General features: G+C 40.2%; 2 protein-coding genes across 6 annotated transcripts in view; one reads left to right on the top strand and one right to left on the bottom strand.

Annotated features, from left to right (window-relative positions):
• The window catches only part of C19H4orf19 (chromosome 19 C4orf19 homolog), a 79,057-nt gene that overhangs the window by 21,140 nt on the left and 40,320 nt on the right, over window positions 1-17,597 (top strand). The window contains exon 2 of one of the 5 annotated variants that reach the window (XM_043438730.1): window positions 9,106-9,195. The exons of 3 other annotated variants lie outside the window; for them this stretch is intronic. The gene's annotated coding sequence lies outside the window, so the exon portion shown is untranslated. Of the gene's footprint in view, window positions 1-9,105; window positions 9,196-15,815; window positions 15,903-17,597 lie in introns of those variants that run through there. One more of the 5 variants, XM_043438729.1, reaches the window with a different exon arrangement.
• Window positions 1-17,597, bottom strand: part of LOC122422015 — a 72,752-nt gene that overhangs the window by 21,241 nt on the left and 33,914 nt on the right. The window lies entirely within an intron of this gene.

Raw genomic sequence — 17,597 nt, 5'->3', positions numbered from 1 at the left:
AACCCATCTGACCAGACTGAGTTCATCATTGCCCTACCCACACTGATTAGTTTATAATCATTTAGTCTGGCTTTTTCCCACTTCCTTATGAAAGAACTCACTTTACTTTTTTAGACAGATCAAAATACCAACACTTAATGATTTCAAAGGTCAGTCTTGTCACTTAGTGAAGATACATCAGCAGAAGCAGTTCTCCCAGCTTTGCTACCTGACCTTCTGCTGATCAATGAAAACCCTTTCTTGATCTTTCCATGTACTGCCAGACCTAAGGACGTGTCTCATCCAGTTGGACACAAAGTGTTGGGTTTAGGAGGAAATGCAGCCACGAGACTGCCTTTTAAAAAACAAAATTGAGAAATCATCCCTCTCACATTTCCTCCTTCACTCTCCTTTAAACAGTTCATAGAAACAGTGCTCTTTGTCCCCGCTGCATATTTCAACCCTAGTAAGAAAATTAATAAGAGTGGTAAAACTGGAACTGCTATCTCATCCCAGTCCACCCCACCCATGATCCACCCCTCACCCCCTGAAGAATAAGCCATTTTAATACAGGCTGCCAAATGCATGTTTAAGACTGAGATAACAAGGATCCTTTGCTCAAAATAAACATTTTAACAATCAGCGTTCTAGTCTCTATTTCTCATTTACAAATTAACTCTGTCCCACCCAAAACTAGTGTGCTTTTTAGGGGAGTGGTTAAGATTCTTGACATGAAAGTGAAAGTTGTTCAGTTGTGTCTGACTCTTTGCGACCCCACGGACTGTAGCCCACCAGGCTCCTCTGTCCATGGAATTCTGCAGGCAAGAATACTGGAGTGGGTTGCCATGTCCTCCTCCAGGAATAAGATTCTTGAAGTTGGAAGAAATTCTGTCAGTTTCTTGGCAGGAAATTATATATAAAAGTGTTTATGAATTGGTTATTTAGGAGAGCGATTCCTTGAGCTCCTCTATTTAGTTGAGTCATGTATATAAATTTGGAAATTGTAAAGAGCCTAGATAAAGATATAATCATTATATATGTCATGCCATGGAATAGATTTCTAGGTGGTAGTGAGCAGGAACTTTTTACCAACAATGTTTAACTAGAGCCTGAGGAATTTTAATTTCCGGAATGGCTTGTGATTGTGGCTAATCTGCAAAATCAGTTTTCCTCAACTACAAGGAGTTAAAAAAGAAAAAAAAGAAAACTACTTTACATAAGGTGGAAAATAATTGCAAAACTGAATCACCTCTCTGGCTTCATTCAGATAATGCAGTGACTCAAAAGTGCCTGGGCTTGGTCTCTTAAATGCACAGACCAAAAGGTAAATGTACTTAGCATATGTTCTATTTATCACCATAGCCCTAGGATAATTGTGTGTGTGAAGTCACTCAGTCATATTCTATTCTTTTCGACCCTGTGGACTGTAGCCCTCCAGACTCCTATGTCCATGTGATTTTCCAGGCAAGAATACTGGAGTGGGTTGCCACTTCCTTCTCCAGGGGATCTTCCTGACCCAGGGATTGAACCTGCATCTCCTGCATTGGCTATGACAACCTAGACAGTGTATTAAAAAGCATTATTTTGCCAACAAAGGTCTATATAGTCAAAGCTATAGTTTTTCTAGTAGTCATGTATGGATATGAGAGTTGGACCATAAAGAAGGCTGAGCACTGAAGAACTGATGCTCTCGAAGTGTGGTGCTGGAGAAAACTCTTCAGAGTCCCTTGGATAGCAAGGAGATCAAATCAGTCCATCCTAAAGGAAATCAGTCCTAAATGTTCATTGGAAGGACTGAAGCTGAAGCTCCAGTACTTTGGCCACCTGATGCAAAGAGCCGACTCATTGGAAGGACTCTGGTGCTGGGGAAGATAGAAGGCAGGAGGAGAAGGGGATGACAGAGAATGAGATGGTTGGATGGCATCACCAACTCAATGGACATGAGTTTGAGAAAGCTCTGGGAGATGGTGAAGCACAGGGGAGCCTGGCGTGCTGCAGTCCATGAGGTTGCAAAGAGTTGGACACAACTGAGTGGACAGCAGCAAACAGATTAGATGGTGGCCAAACGCACTTAATAGCTTGTATTAATTTAAAGACACACCCCCACTCACTTTGCCCTGTTATGATAATCTCCCCCTCCGCATCACATTTGTACCAGGTTGTGGTCTTCTTCATTATTTGCCTGGTTCCAATTTCTCTAGATGTGCGTGTGGACTTCTGGAAATAATGGGTTAAAAAGGAAGTGCTCCCCAGATCTCTAGGCCTAGGGCCCAGCTCACTGGGAGGCACACCCTCCCCAGGGCAGGTCTTAGCGTGAGGTTGACTAAATACGTCAGGTGAATATAGTAGCCTATTCTTTGTCAGGGGAAAAAAATGGATTAATTACTTGGCTTGAGTCCACCAAACTAAGGTTGACCCTTAGAGGAACAAATACTTCCCTGAGCTTTGGATTGTCCTTCTGGTAGAGAATAAAATAATTGTAAAATATTGCTTAGATAAGAAATTAGATCTCCTATTCTGTGTGAGTTCACAAGAGAAAGATGTACTTATTTATAATTTGCCTTATAAAATTAGTTTCCCAAATTGGCATTTAAGTACTAGGAAATTAATTGATAACAGGATGTGTTACCTTCCATAGGAAATTCATTTCTGTGAAGAAACATAAATAGAAACAGTTTTATCCTCTTCATACTCTCAGTGTTTTCTGCCTCCCCTCTGCCCCCAACACTTACCTGTTACTTTTATTGCTGGTTATTCTTGCAGTTGAATTGCGTTTTGTTTTCTCAAGTGGCTGTAAATTTTTTTTAAAGTGTGGCCCCTAAACATTTTATTTCCTGTAGTACCTTATTTAAGATTGAGCCCTAAATATTTCTCAGTTAATTATTCACCAAAAGGCATGTCTGGTCCTCCTGAAATGTGAACCTGTGTGATCTAATTGCATAGTCATATCTTTCTGAGGGCTCTATTAGAATTACATTGATTACAGTAAAATAGAAGAGAACAGCTTTTGGGGAGCAAGATCAAATCATTACACAGGTTGCTTAAAGTATGTGGCTGTTCATGCACTCATCTTTCAAGTCTTCAGTAGGTTTGAAAATTTCTAAAACCAAAAGTTTTTTTTTTTTAAGTCACACACCCACATTTATTTCCAGAACTTAGGCCTAATGTCACATTTTTCCATATTCAACTTCTCAGATAGGTTATTTATTTATTTCAAAGGATGCTAAGCTACATCAAACAGTTGCCTATTTCTAAGGACCCAAAACCTTTCTCCTTGAACCCTGGTCATTGTCTTTCTTCATAGAAATTCTTCACAGTGTGTTTTAGAAGGGTCCTCCCCAAACCTTCATCAATAAATTAACTGGATAGTTCACAAAAGATGTTTTACCAAGAGTTTTCAGTGTAGAAGAGGAAGATTCAGACATTAGCCAAAAATCACATGCATGTAAAGTTTCAGTAGAGACAAGTGCAATGTGAATCAGTGGTGCGGGGGGTGGGGGCGTGCAGGGGGTGAGGTGGGGTGCAGGGTGAGGTTGAACCAAGAAGAGAAGTAAAAGGAAGCTACTCTGAGGAAGCATGGGGAAGTTAACCAAGAAGAGACATCATGAGCAAAGACCCTGTGGTGAATGGAGGCAGAACCATATGTGACTGAGAGAGAGCCTGTAAAGATGGAGCCCAGGGAGCAAGATGGTTCAAGATTAGCTTGTAGAAATGGGTAGGAATTTTGTCTTCTCATTTTAAGAACAGTGGGAAGCTACTGCAGTGTCTTTGCGATGAGGGAGCTGGCATAATCCAACCTGTGCTTGGGAAAGACTTCTGCGGCTGTGTTGTGAACCGCTGCCTGGAGAGCACCCAGTGGGTGTGGAGAGACCCATCAGTAAGGTCTTGCAGTGAACCAGAGACATAGGTCATTTGGCCCAGGTTTCAATGGCAGTTCAGTAGAGAGACGTGAACTAATTCAGGAAATATTTAGAAAGTGAAACTGTCAGGCAATGATGGAACAACCCAGGTTTCATGAGTTTCAGGTAGAGGTGAAGTAGTTCAAGAAGTGTTTAAAAGAGAGAGCCATCAGGAATTGGCCATGGATTGGAGATGAGAAGTGCGGCAAAGAGAGGTGTCAAGGATGGCACATGGACCGTATGAATCAGGCTCATAATTTATACCTCAGCCTATTAAAGGCTCTGAGAAGTCCTGCAGCAGAGAAACATGGCTGACTGTCTAATCCAGCATTTCCCAAATTTACATGAGCCCCTTTCATTTTTCCAGTAATAGTTACTAACTTTCTGGGAACACACTTTGGGCAACTCTGAGTTAACCTAAATAGGCTCTTGTACTTTGAACTAATCCAAATATTGTTTACATTTTCTTTGTAAACACCTCTATTAGACCACTTACTGCTGTTGTTCAGTTGCTCAATCGAGTCCAGCTCTTTGTGACCCCGTGGACTGCGGCACAACAGACCTCCCTGTCCTTCACCATCTCCCGGAGCTTGCACAAACTCATGTCCATCAAGTCAGTGACGCCATCTAACCATCTCATCCTTTGTCATCCCCTTCTCCTCTTGCCTTAGAGGGCTGCCATAACAAAATCGCACAGACAGGGTGGCTTAAGCCACCAACATTTATTTTTCCACAGTTCTGGAGGCTGGTAGTTCAAGGTCAAGGTGTCCCCAGGTTTGGTTTCTCCCGAGGCCTCTCCCCTTGCTGACTCTTCACATGGTCCTCCCAACAGTCTATTGTCTGCGTGTCCTGTCCAGTCTTGCACTGAGTCACTCAGTTGTGTCCAACCCTTTGGGACCCCTTGGACTGGGGACCCCCCATGGACCAGGACCCTCTGTCCATGGGATTCTCCAGGCAAGAATACTGGAGTGGATTACCATTCCCTTCTCCAGGGGATTTTCCCAGCCCGGGGATCAAACCCAGGTCTCCTGCACTCCAGGCGGATTCTTAACTTTCTGAGCCAGCAGGAAAGCCCCTGTGCGTCCTAATCTCCTCTTCTAATGAAGACACTAGTTAGGTTGGAGTAGGACCTAGCCTAATGAACTCATTTTACCTTAATTACCTCTTTAAAGGTCCTCTCTATAAACACAGTCCCGTTCTGAGGTGCTATGGGTTAGGGACACAAATCAACCCGCATCAACCCCAGAAGCATAAGTATTTCTGCTAGAGCTGGTGCCACCACTGAGCATTCATAGCCTGTACCACATTCCAGCTCTGGTGGCCCCATGTCATGAAGGGTCATCCATCATCAGCTCGCTCCATAGAGAAGTCCCCGTAAGTGCTGGGGCGAGATTTTTGTTACTTAACTCAGACTTATTAGTAATCCTGTAAAATCCAATAAAGGAAAAGAAAAATGCAACCAGTTGTATCCCTCTGATCAACCCCATGCCCAAGTTGTCAAAGATGAGATGTTAGAGGAGGAGGAGGAATGCTTCTCAATTTTTCTTATAACGTAATGAGACCAGCATTTCAGCTTGAAGCAGCAGAGCATCTGAGCTAGGTGAGCTAAGCCAGGTCTGCCCTGTTCCACTGCCCAGCACTGGTGTAGCCAGGTCTCTTAGATGCAGAGTCAGAGCGAGCTGTGTGTGCAATACATGGGGACTAAAATTCAAATTCTTTATTTTTAACTTCTTATGTTGTGTTGGAGTATAGCCAATCAACAATGTTCACATAGTTTCACGAGAACAGTGAAGGGACTCAGCTATACCTATACATGGATCCACTCTCCCCCAAACTCTCCTCCCATCCAGGCTGCCACGTGACATCAAGCAGAGTTCCTTGTACTATACAGTAGGTCCTTGTTGGTTATCTGTTTTTAATATAGCAGTGTGTTCATGTCAGTCCCAAACTCCCTAACGATCCCTTCTTTCTTCACCCTCTGCTCAGAAAGCAAGTCATTCAGCTTTTCTCTGTTTCTTATTCTGGGAGAATGGCTGAAAAGATTATGTTGATAGATTATCCCGTCTTTAAGAAAAGAGCAAAAACCACTCTGTGCATGTAAAAGTAAGGCCGTCTTTCATCTCACTCCACCAGAAGGCCGAAGCAGTATGGCTGTATGTCAGCAATTCATAAAACCCACCCAAAGAGTGAATACTTTATCATTTTACACACTATTTTATATTCTATATTCTCTACCAAAGTCACCTTCAGGTTTCCTACATTTCTAATTTCAGACAAGCTTTTAAATGTCATCCTGTCATCTTTATTGGAATTAAGTGTGAAATGAGTCACAACCCAATGAAAACTGCCTGCTGATTTGCTGATTATATACAATTTATGTTAGGAAAGGAGCCAGAATTTTTGTTTCCTTCTCAATCCAATTAAGTTTCAAAGTCTGTCTGCTACTTTCTGGAACCTAGGTAACACTAACTGAGTCGTTGTATGAAACATGTCTACTGTATTTTCACAGTGGGACAGGCAGAAGATGCGTGGTTCGCACATCAGTCAGCTACTTCTCAGGAAGAGATGATTTGACCTGGCTTTACAGGAACCCACCCTTCTCTCCCTAACAATAGCACAGAGATATCCACACAAAATGAACCAGAGATCTTGAACTTGTTCAGTATGGGGTTACCGTAGCTGATCCAGTTCTGATATGTTGCCCCTGTACATAGCCAGAATTGTCCCACACTGTTCCATGAATCAGGTTTGAATTATGGCCTCCATCCAGAGTAAAGTTAATCAGAAAACTGATGTCTTTGTCCAGGACTGGCTTATTGTCTTTTTTATTTTTTTCCTGGTAGGTATTTACCTAATTCATACATTCTTTCTAGTGCTATCACAGCTGCGCCAGGGGTCCTGAGATCCCTTTAGTTCAAATCCGGTTTCTGCCAACTTTAGCACCTTAGCATTTTGTCAGTCTGAGCTGAAGATCAAAGCCTGACTCCTGGTTTTAGGTGAATATATTTTATCCCTGCCCTCTTCTTAAATGCATGGCTGTACAGGTATCGGGAGCCGCAGGGACTAGGCAGCCTGCTAATTACAATGTTTACCTACTAGTTTCATGCAAAACCGAACCAACCCCAGGCACGCCACCAAGCAGCCTTCAGGGAAACAGATTCCGAAAAGCTTCACCGAAACCACTTATTTATTGACACTCAGAGCAAGAAACACTTGAACCAAACAAGGAAACACCCGACCTTTCAAACCCCTGACCTTTGTCAAAGGTTTATTGAGAAAGGGACGCTAGGACAGAGCTGGGGGTGCCAAATCCAGGCAGCCTTTGTCACACCCTTTGGCCAGGCAACGGTATCAAATGGCACTGGATACAAGGAGCTTAAGGAAAAAAAGAAGAGGAACAAGGTTTCTCTCTCTACAGAAACTGGATTAAAGTTACTGTTACTTTATGACTTATACTATGTATCTTTTTCTAAAATGTGTTTTCCTTCTTCCTACTTCTGGCTCACTACTCGCATACATAACACACACATATACACACACATAGAGTCCCACACCTTCATATTTGAATAATACATTCTGCTAAAAATACCCACCATCACAGATATAATCTTCCTCTTGGAACATCTGTTCTAGTTCCTGGCTGTCTGGAAGTTCTGAAGATGTGAGTCAGCCTAGAGCTTTTTGTTAAACAATAAAGAACACCATGAAGTTCTCTATGGGAGGCTGACATGTGTAAGGTAATTAGCGCGGCGCTGGGACAGCCCCAAGATCCAGAGGTGGTGGCGGCGATGTACTCACGGATGATTGTTGTTATTAAGGGGGCGGAGGGGATATGTGTGACACTTTAGGTTCCATTTATTTAAATAGAGCAAGAACCATAGGAAATGGTTTCCTTATTTCCAAGTCTCTTTTTTTGGCCCAACAGTTAATGAAATACTCCAAAAAGGCAAAGAGACGCTCTGCCATACACTCACATTCTTTAGTGTGAAATTTTCAAGTTACAGAAAAGTTTAAAGAATTGCACATCCCACCATCTAGAATCTACAATTCACATTTTGTGGCTTTTTAAAACTCACATATTAACCATCTGGCTATCTACCAATCCCCCACCCTTTTTTCTCGGGGTGGGGAGGGCAGGGTGGGGGGACTACATTTCAGAGTATATTGCAGACCTGACTTCATTTTCAAACATTTCAGTATGTGTTTTGTTGACTGTAAGTTCAGTGTTTATTTACTGTTCTCTTCCTCCTCTTCTCCTTCACTTTCCCCCTCTTCCTTCTCCTTCTTGTAATTTACATGCAGTGAAATGTACAAATCCAAGTGTACAATTTGGTGAGTTTTGGCAACTTAATACAACTGTATAACCCAACTCCACCTCGAGAAATAGAACATCCTCTCCCAGGAAAATTTCCCTGTGCCTCTTTGCAACCAGTTCTTGTCCCCACCCTGATGGAACCAGTCAATATTCTGATTTTTTAAATTGCCATGGATTAATTTAGCCTACTTAAAACTTATATAAATGAATCAGACAGTCCATGAGAATGTATTCCCTCTTTTGTGTATGGCTGCTTTTACTCAACATGTTTTTGAGTTTCATCCACGTTGTTGCGTATATCAACAGTCCACTCTTTTTTCTTGCTTGGTAGTATTTCATTGTATGACTACACCACAGGTATACTGTTGATGGGCATTTGTGTTATGTCCAGTTTGGGGCTACTCTGAATGAAGATGCTGTCAACACTCTTGGACAAGATTTTATGCAGATATATATTTTCATTGCTCCTAGCTAAATACCTAGGAGTCACATTGCTAAATGATAGGGTTGCTCCATATCCTTCATAGCCACGCCTGCTGGGCCCAATTTTCTTAGAGCAGCAGCCTCCAAATCCATTCAAGTCCAGAATATACCCAGCCTGCTCCTCGTTGCTGTTGTTCTGGACAATAGCAGAACAAGGGGCAGTAACAATTATTTTTAAGTTCTAAATGTTCTCCATTATCCTTCTGCTTAAAGAAAGTGTGTTTTTCAACCAGCATGTTAAGACATGTCAGTATTTGGATCGGTGGAAGAAACAGTACTTTGGACGTTGTAGGTAATTCCAGCCCATCTCATTTGTAAGTTGGCACCTACATCACAAATGCTATTGGTGGCAGACTGTTCATTATTTGAATATTCTTGTATGGCAAGTAGGAAAAATAAAACCCTGAAAACCTCTTCTCTCACCCATAGGCTCCTCTATTCATTCAGCCCTCTATATTTGCAAGTTCGGCATCTATGGACTTAACCAGCTACAGATGGAAAAAAAAAATTTTGAAAAAAGTAAGTTCCAGAAATTTCCAAAAATGAAAATTTGCATTTGCCACACACTAGCAACTATTTACAATTATTTGTATAGTATTTATGCTGTATTAGATATTATAATCTAGAGATGATTGAGAGATAATATCTTATGCAAACACTCTATCATTTTTTCTTTTCCTTTTTTTTTTTTTTTTAATACTCTACCATTTTATGTGAAGGACTTGAGTGTCCTTGGATTTTAATATCCATGGGGTCCTGGATCCCCCAAAGAATACTAAAGGATGACTACGTTTGATTTCATCTGGTCACCTAACATCACTCAATTGTGTGTTTCTTTAGTCACTTCTGTCTGCCATCCTCTGTTGCATCCATTTTTTAAGCCCTCCCTCCTTCAGTCAGAGTGGTGGCTCTCAGCCAGGGTCAACTTTGCCCCCAGGTGACAGCATCTTTGATGGTCATGTGATCAGGAAGGGTGCCACCAGCATAGTCAAGGCCCTCAAACATCCTGCAATGCAAAAACAGTCCCCCCCAAAGAAAGAATTATCCACCCTAAAATATCACTCGTGCCAAAGTTTAGAAACTCTACAGGCAACACAGAAGACTTTAAAAATTGTGATATAATAATGTGTTTTATTTTTTATATTCCATTTTTTAAAATTGAAGTATAGTTGATTTACAATATTTGTTTCAGGTATGTAGAATAATGATTGGGTATTTTTACAGATTATGTTCTCCATTAAAAGTTATTATAAGACAATGGCTGTAATTTCCTTTTCAGTATGATATATCCTCGTTGCTTATCTATTTTATACACAGTAGTTTGTATGTCTTAATCCCATATCCTGTATCTGTGAGTCTGTTTCTGTTTTGCATATATGATCATTTATATTATTTTGGAGATTCCACATATAAGTGATATCATATAGGATTTCCTAACTCTGACTTATTCCACTAGGTATAATATTCTCTAGATCCATCCAGATTGTGGCAAATGAAATAATTTCATTCTTTTTTATGGCTGAGTAATATTCCATTCTGTGTATATGTGTGTGTGGATGTATGTATATACATCTTTTTCCGTTCATCTGTTTATAGACACTTGAGTTGCTTCCATATCTTGGCTATGGTAAATAATGCTGCTATGAATATTGGGGTGCCACGTAACTTTTCAAATTTGTGTTTTCTTTTTGCTCTTTTTGTTTTTGGGGGTTTTTGTATACATACCTAGGAGTAGAATTGCTGGATCATATGATTATTCTATTTCCAATCTTTTGAGGAACTGCTTTTCCATAGTGTGCTACCAGTTTACATACCCACCCACAGTGTATGATGATTCCCTTTTCTCCACATCTCCAACATGTGTTATTTGTAGATTTTTTTGATGATAACCATTCTGACAGGTGTAAGGTGATATCTCTTGGTTGTCTTGACTTGCATTTCTCTAGTAATTAGTGTTGTTGTACATCTTTGCATGTGCCTGTTAGTCATCTGATGTCTTCTTTGGAAAAACATCAGTGTGCGTTTCTTTATAAATATATTACAGACCAAGATCTAGCAGGAGTCTAATAAATACCATAGTTATGAGCATAAACAATGTTTGGGATCTACAACAGCTCTAAAGCATTGTGAAAATGCCTGCTTTCTGTTAAGGGTGAAGTCACAGGAACTGCCAGCAACGCTGTGATGTAATGCCTGCATTCAGAATTGAAGAAAATACTAAATTTAAGTTAGAGACTCAGAAAGAAGGAGATATGACTTTTACTCATTTAAGTTTACTGATGCCTTGAACCCTATCCAGGAACTCCTTGAGGCTCTATAACACCATAGCTTAAAAACTCCTGTATTTGGGGAGATTTTCATCACACACACACACACATTTATTTACATGTACATCCCTTCTTCCTTCCCTCTCAACACAGAAGGAGATGTCCCTTTCAATCAAGAAACAGAAATTATTTAGCCATTACAAGCAAAAGGAAATTTAATACAAGGAATCGAATGCTTACAATATCCCCAGAAAGGCTTGAGTAGTAGGCTCAATAACACCAAAACAACAAATACCGCCATACAAGTAACCCTCCCAGGGAGCTGCCTCCTCTTACACAACCAAAAAGAGGGGGAATTGGAAATGGTCAGCGGAACACTACCTTAGCTGGGGTTAGCCCATGAGCTGCCGTGAGTGATGGCCCTAAAAGTATACCACGACTCAGGGGTCTGCACAGACAAAAAAACCAATGCCCCACATTCTGCCTCTTGACGTCCACACAGCACCAGGGTGCTGGAACACTGCTGATGGAAAACCCAGTGCATCCCTGTGGGGTTTGCTAGCAGAAAAAGCAGAAGTGGCCGCAGTCCAGCCCCTGCCTCCCTTCCTTCTCCCTGTCTCATCTTGCAGGCATGCATGCTCAGTTGCTCAGCTGTGTCTGACTCTTGCAACACTACGGACTACAGCCCGCCAGGTTCCTCTATCCATGGGATTTCCCAGGCAAGGATGCTAGAGTAGGTTACTATTTTCTACTCCAGGGAATCTTCCCAACCCAGGAACTGAACCTGTGTCTCCTGCATTGCAGGTGGATTCTTTACCACTGTGCCACCTGGGAAGCCCCCCATCTTGCATAGGCTTGTCTGCATCCAAGTGGATCTGGGAACCCTGCTGCAAGTGAGGCTGGGGGCTCTTTTCTGCTCTCTAGCCTCTGCAGAACAGGAAGACGTAGAATGAAGACCCTGAGCATAGGTCCATCTCATTTCTCACTGTCTCCTGTCTGAGGCTGATTGATCCTCCTTTATTCCCTTCTGCCTGCTAACAGACCTTATTCCAGCCATAATCCTCTCTCTTTCCTCTGTCTTCAACTCCTCGCTTTCTTCCCACTGTCTCCAACCAGCATATCCAAACAACTTGAAAACTCCCAACTTAAGTAAACCTTCCTTTAATCCTGTTTTCTTCTTTCTCATTCTCTCTCACCTTCCTTTCACAACCAGTTTCCCTCTATAGAGTTTTTATGGGTAACGTTTCCACTTCTTCACCTCCTACTGAGGAAGCTGGGTAACCCATAGCAGTCTAGCTTCCAGATTCACCCCTGCACCAAAACTGCCTTTACCAAGATCACCAGTTACCTTCTTGGTGCTGAACTTGGGAGGCATTACAGTCCTTTGCTTCCCTGACCCTTGAGGGTCATTTAACACTGCTGGGCAATCCTTGCTCCCTGAAACTCTTTACCTGCTTTATTACCACACTCACTTCTGTTTATGTATTTGATTGATCAGTTTTTTGTTTTTCAAATAAGAGGTCTCATATATTTATTACTAAACCAATTTATTAGTATAGATGCTTTTTTTACATTAAGCAGTATTCATCAAGATTCAGTCTTTGCTTTAACTCTGAATAATTTTTCATGTTCATTGTCTTTAATATTTATTCACTTCTTAATTGGTTGGTCATGTCCTTTGTTGCTGATATCTTTAATAAATATCCTACTGAATTATGAACCCTTTTAAAGTTAAAGATAGTGACCCTTTATCATCTGTGTCACAAATGTTTCATTTGATCTTTGCAGTTTTTCACATTTTAAGGTGAAAAATGTTTGCTTTTTATGTAACTTATTAATCTTTTACTTGTGTTTTTTCAAGAACTTTAGTAACCAAAAAAAAAAAAAAATCCTTCCTTATTCTTTAATTAGATAAATATTCACTTGTATTTCCCTACAAATATTTTTATTCTCATTTAATTCAGGATCTAACTTTTCTCGAGTAACCTGTTGTCTAACAACATTTATGAAATGATTATAAAAATCCACAGAGCGTTACATGTAGAAAAGCCTGAAGATTATAAACACATACACACAAATTAAAACTAATAAAGGAATTCAGTAAAGTCACAGGATACAGAATCAACATACAAAAACCAGCTGCATTTCTATGTGCTGAAAACAGATTATCCAAAAAGAAAATTAAGAAAACAATCCCAGTGAAGGTAGCATCAAAAAGAATAAAATACTTTATTTGTATGGGAGTAAGTTTAACCAAGGAGGTGAAAGAACTGTAACACTGAAAACTATAAAACATTGATGAAAGAAATAAAGAAGACAGAAATAAACAGACACCTCATGTTCATGGACTGGAAGACTTAATATTGTTAAGGTGCCCATGTTACCCAAAGTGATCTACAGATTCAATGCAACATCTGTCAGAATCTCAAAATCTCAAAATGTTTTTACAGAAAAAGAAAAAACAATTCTAAAATTCATATGGAGCCACAAAAGACCCAGGATAGCCAGAGCAAACCTGAGAAAGAAAAGGCATGAGATATCACACTTTCTGATTTCAAAGTGTATCACAAAGCTGCAGTAACTAAAACAGTTTGATACTGAAAACAGACATACAGACTAATGGAAAAGAATAAAAAGCCCAGAAATAAGTTTACAAATACATGGAATCTTAGTCCATCGAAGCTGCTGTAACAGAATGCCATAGAATGGGTGACTTGTAAAAAACGGAAATGTATTTTTCACAGTTCTGGAGGCTGGGAAATCCAAGAACAAGGTGTTGGGATTCAGTATTTGGTGAGATCTTACTTCCTGGTTCATAGAGAACTATGTTCTTGCTGTAACCTCAGGTGGCATAAGGCACTAGGGAGCTTTCTGGGGTCTCTTTTATAAAGGCACTAATCCCATTCTGGGGACTTCCCAGGTAGCTCAGTGGATAAAGGATCCTCCTGCCAATGCAGGAGACACAGGAGACTCAGGTTCGATCCCTGAGTCGGGAAGATCCCTCAGAGGGTATGGCAACCCACTCTGGTATTCTTACCTAGAGAATCCTATGGACAGGGGAACCTGGGGGGCTACAGTCCCTGGGGTCGCAAAGAGTCAGACACAGCTGAGCAACTGAGCACACACACGCACAATCCCATTCTTTCGGGCACACAGACCTCGGGTCTGTGCGTAAGTGTAACTGATCTTTGACAAGGATGCCAAGAATGCACAATGAGGAAAAGACAGTTGGGAAAACTGGATATCCACGTGCGAAAGAAGGAAATTAGACCCTTATCTTACACCATATACACAAAAATCAGCTCACAGTGGACTAAAGACATAAACCTAAGACCTGAAACTATAAAACTCCAAAAATATGACAGAAAACCTTCATGGCGTTGATCTTGGCATTGATTTCTAGGATCTTATACCAAGACCCCAGGCAACAAAAGCAAAAATAGACAAATGGGACTGCATCAAGCTAAAAAAGCTGCATATAGCAAAGGGAATGGTAGAGTGAAAAGCCAACCTATGAAATGAGAGAAAATATTTGGAAACCATATATCTGATAAGGAATTAATATTCTTTGGGGTTTTTTTTAAGGCAAAAATACAGCTCACAACTAAACAGTCTTACTTCCCTACAATGAGTCTTCTTTATTAATTTCTTTAAAGGTAAATTACACATACTGTAAATTATACATACTGGTAACATTCCATTTAAAATAGTGATTTAACCTATAAAAATTTTAGTATAAACAGAAAAAATGAGTGAGAAAAATAAGATTGCATTCATAGATGAGAGAATTGTGAGTAACTGTAATGTATGGTTGTATAACTTTCAACTATGAGAAGCATACCAAATTTTTTTTTTTTTTTCCATTTTAAATTCAACAAGCAACCTCCTTCTCTGTAGGCCAGATATTGTTGAGGACCTGGAATAATAAAAAGGAATGCGAGCATGTCCTTAAGCCAGTCGTTGGACTCGTTGACTTGGCACTAGGACAGAGTTAGTCCACCACATCCAAGAATGCCAAATACATCTGGTGTCCAAAGGAAAGCTTTAGCGTCAGATACTAAACATTGGTGCAAATGAATGTAACCTGAGATTTTGCCAAACAGGATTACTATGGCCAATGAACAATGTGTTCCTTGACTTTTTGAGACTGACTTGACCAAATTTGTCATGGGAAAGTCTCTCTCCTTAGAGCTTCCATTATTCTGAAGACCAGGTTACATAAATAAAGTCCAGGTTAAAGAAAGAGAAAGAGAGCACGCCAGAGCCCATGAAAGTGCACACCAGCCGTGAATCTAAGACCCCAATACATCAGTTCTGTTCTTTGCATATGTTTTTAGAGAAGACACATGTAGGCGCTGTTTTCAGTGTTCTGCAGGTATTAACACATACACTTCTCCTGACAGCTATATGAAATAACTATTCATGGATGAAGAATTCAGGGCCTAGGGAGACTGAATTACCAATCACCAAGCTAGGAAGAAATGGGAGATTTGAACTAGACAATCTTTATATTTCTCTTTAATTCTGAGCTCCATACCTAGCCTCCCCCTTTTAGTGTTGGTTTTGTTGAAAGTGAAGGGAAAGTTGAAGGACTCACCATCAACTTCCTAGGCACACGCTAGAGAAGATGCCAGTGACTCGGCTGTGCTGCCAAGGTTAACATTGACTTTAGCACAAATTTATGCTAAAGCATTAACTTTACCGGAGTTTATAGCACTTTCCTTCTACTCCCAGCCTCCACCCAAGTTCTCAAGCCAAGTTTAACTCCCTGAGATGGATAAATATTAACTTTTAGGCCCGCATCACCATACTTGCGTCACAGGCCAGAGTCTAAACAGCAGGGAACTTTAGTCTCTTCCTGTGTCTCCTCTCACATGGACAGAGGAAGACAGAAGTGCAACCTCAGGCGTTTCTCTACAAATCGATAGATGGTTGTGCCACCTTGCTCTCCTTCATTCGGTAGGATCAGATTATGTCTTTGTAAATATGTAGATAATACATACTAATTTTTAATGATCAAATAATCAGGGGAATTCCACTGTTGATTATCAGATTTCTGTGTATTTATGTTCACAAGTCCAGGCACATGTACAAAGAGATACAAAAAAACATACACATGCAGAGGTCTAGTCCAACCCTCTTAATTTATGAAGAAGGAAAGTAAACAGCCAAAATATTATTTATCAAAATTACATAGGTGTTATTTTGAAAAAGCAGTACACATTAGCTGTCTATATACTATTACACTTTAAATTATTTTTGAAGTTTTCATCAAAATCATATATAGCAGGATCAAAATTACATAGGTGTTATTTTGAAAAAGCAGTACACATTAGCTGTCTATATACTATTACACTTTAAATTATTTTTGAAGTTTTCATCAAAATCATATATAGCAGGGTACAGCTTAAAAGACATGCTGGTTCTACAAGGTTCCTTAAGAAAATGAGCAGGTCCCAGGCTCTTGCTCCTCTTTTCCCCTCCCCCAGAGAAACTACTTTCCACTCCGCCTCCATATGTCTTAATGGCAAGTAAGTACCGCCACCTCCTGTTTTTTTTCAGAGACATCACTGTACGCTGACTTTCCCCTACAAACACGAGGACTTAGCTCTTTATTCTTCTATACTATGTGCACTTGCCATCCTCACACTGTAGTGTCATCTCGGTTTTGATTAGAAAAATATTCACAGTTTACATTATTATGACCGTGCAATTCAGAAATGGAGCATATGCTATTTTTTTTTCTTATCAGCATAACCTATTCCTAGAGTTAATAATCTTCTTTTTACTTGTTTATTTTTGTCTGTTTGGCTTGTATGTGTGTGTTTTATGTACTTAAATATTCATTCAGTAGTGAAATATTTGCCAGTTGTATATAATTTCTCCAAAGGTGTTCCATGATTCTATCAGTTTCATATCAGGTATTGTATCCATTCTGTCCATTTTCATGCTTTTGAAGAAATCTCTCTCAGAGACTGCTCACCTGCTCATCTGGTCTGGTTGCCCCCTCTGCCTGGTTATTACTGAGATCTTCTGTCATTGCAGTTCCACAGGGTCCCTTCCTTTCTCTCCTGTGTTGGAGCTCCTATTTCATAGACCTCTTTTTTCTCGTTTTATTTCCTCATTTTCTTGGACTATATCTACAGTAGCTCCCTGAGAGAAAGCATATGAAGCTTAAAATTATGTAAGAACTTGCCTGTCTAAAAATGTCTGTAATTCTACCTCGCTTGACTGATAACATGATTTCATAGAGAGTTCTATGTTGGAAATTATTTTCACTCAGATTTTTTTTTTTCTTCCAAATTTTGGAGACATGGCCCTGCTGTTTCCTTGGTCACAGAATGGCTGCTCTAAGTATTTTAATTCCAGTCACCGCTCCAGTTCCCAGTCATATATATGTATGTGTGTGTGTGTGGGTATATATATATACGTATTTTCTTATCTTCTTCTCTGAAAGTTGGTTGAATATGTTGGGAAATTTCACAGTGATATCCCCTCAGTGCAGGCTTTTGTGGGTTTTGTTTTTGTTTTTTTAATCCATTGTACAGGAAACTCGAGGGCTTCCGTGGTGGCTCAGTGGTACAGAATCTGACTGCCAATGTGAGAGACACGGGTTCGATCCCTGGGTTGGAAAGATCCCCTGGAGAAGGAAAT

This window comes from Cervus canadensis, chromosome 19 (genome assembly GCF_019320065.1).
Source record: "Cervus canadensis isolate Bull #8, Minnesota chromosome 19, ASM1932006v1, whole genome shotgun sequence".
Classification (NCBI taxonomy): domain Eukaryota; kingdom Metazoa; phylum Chordata; class Mammalia; order Artiodactyla; family Cervidae; genus Cervus; species Cervus canadensis.
This window is presented reverse-complemented; position numbering and strand designations above follow the sequence as displayed.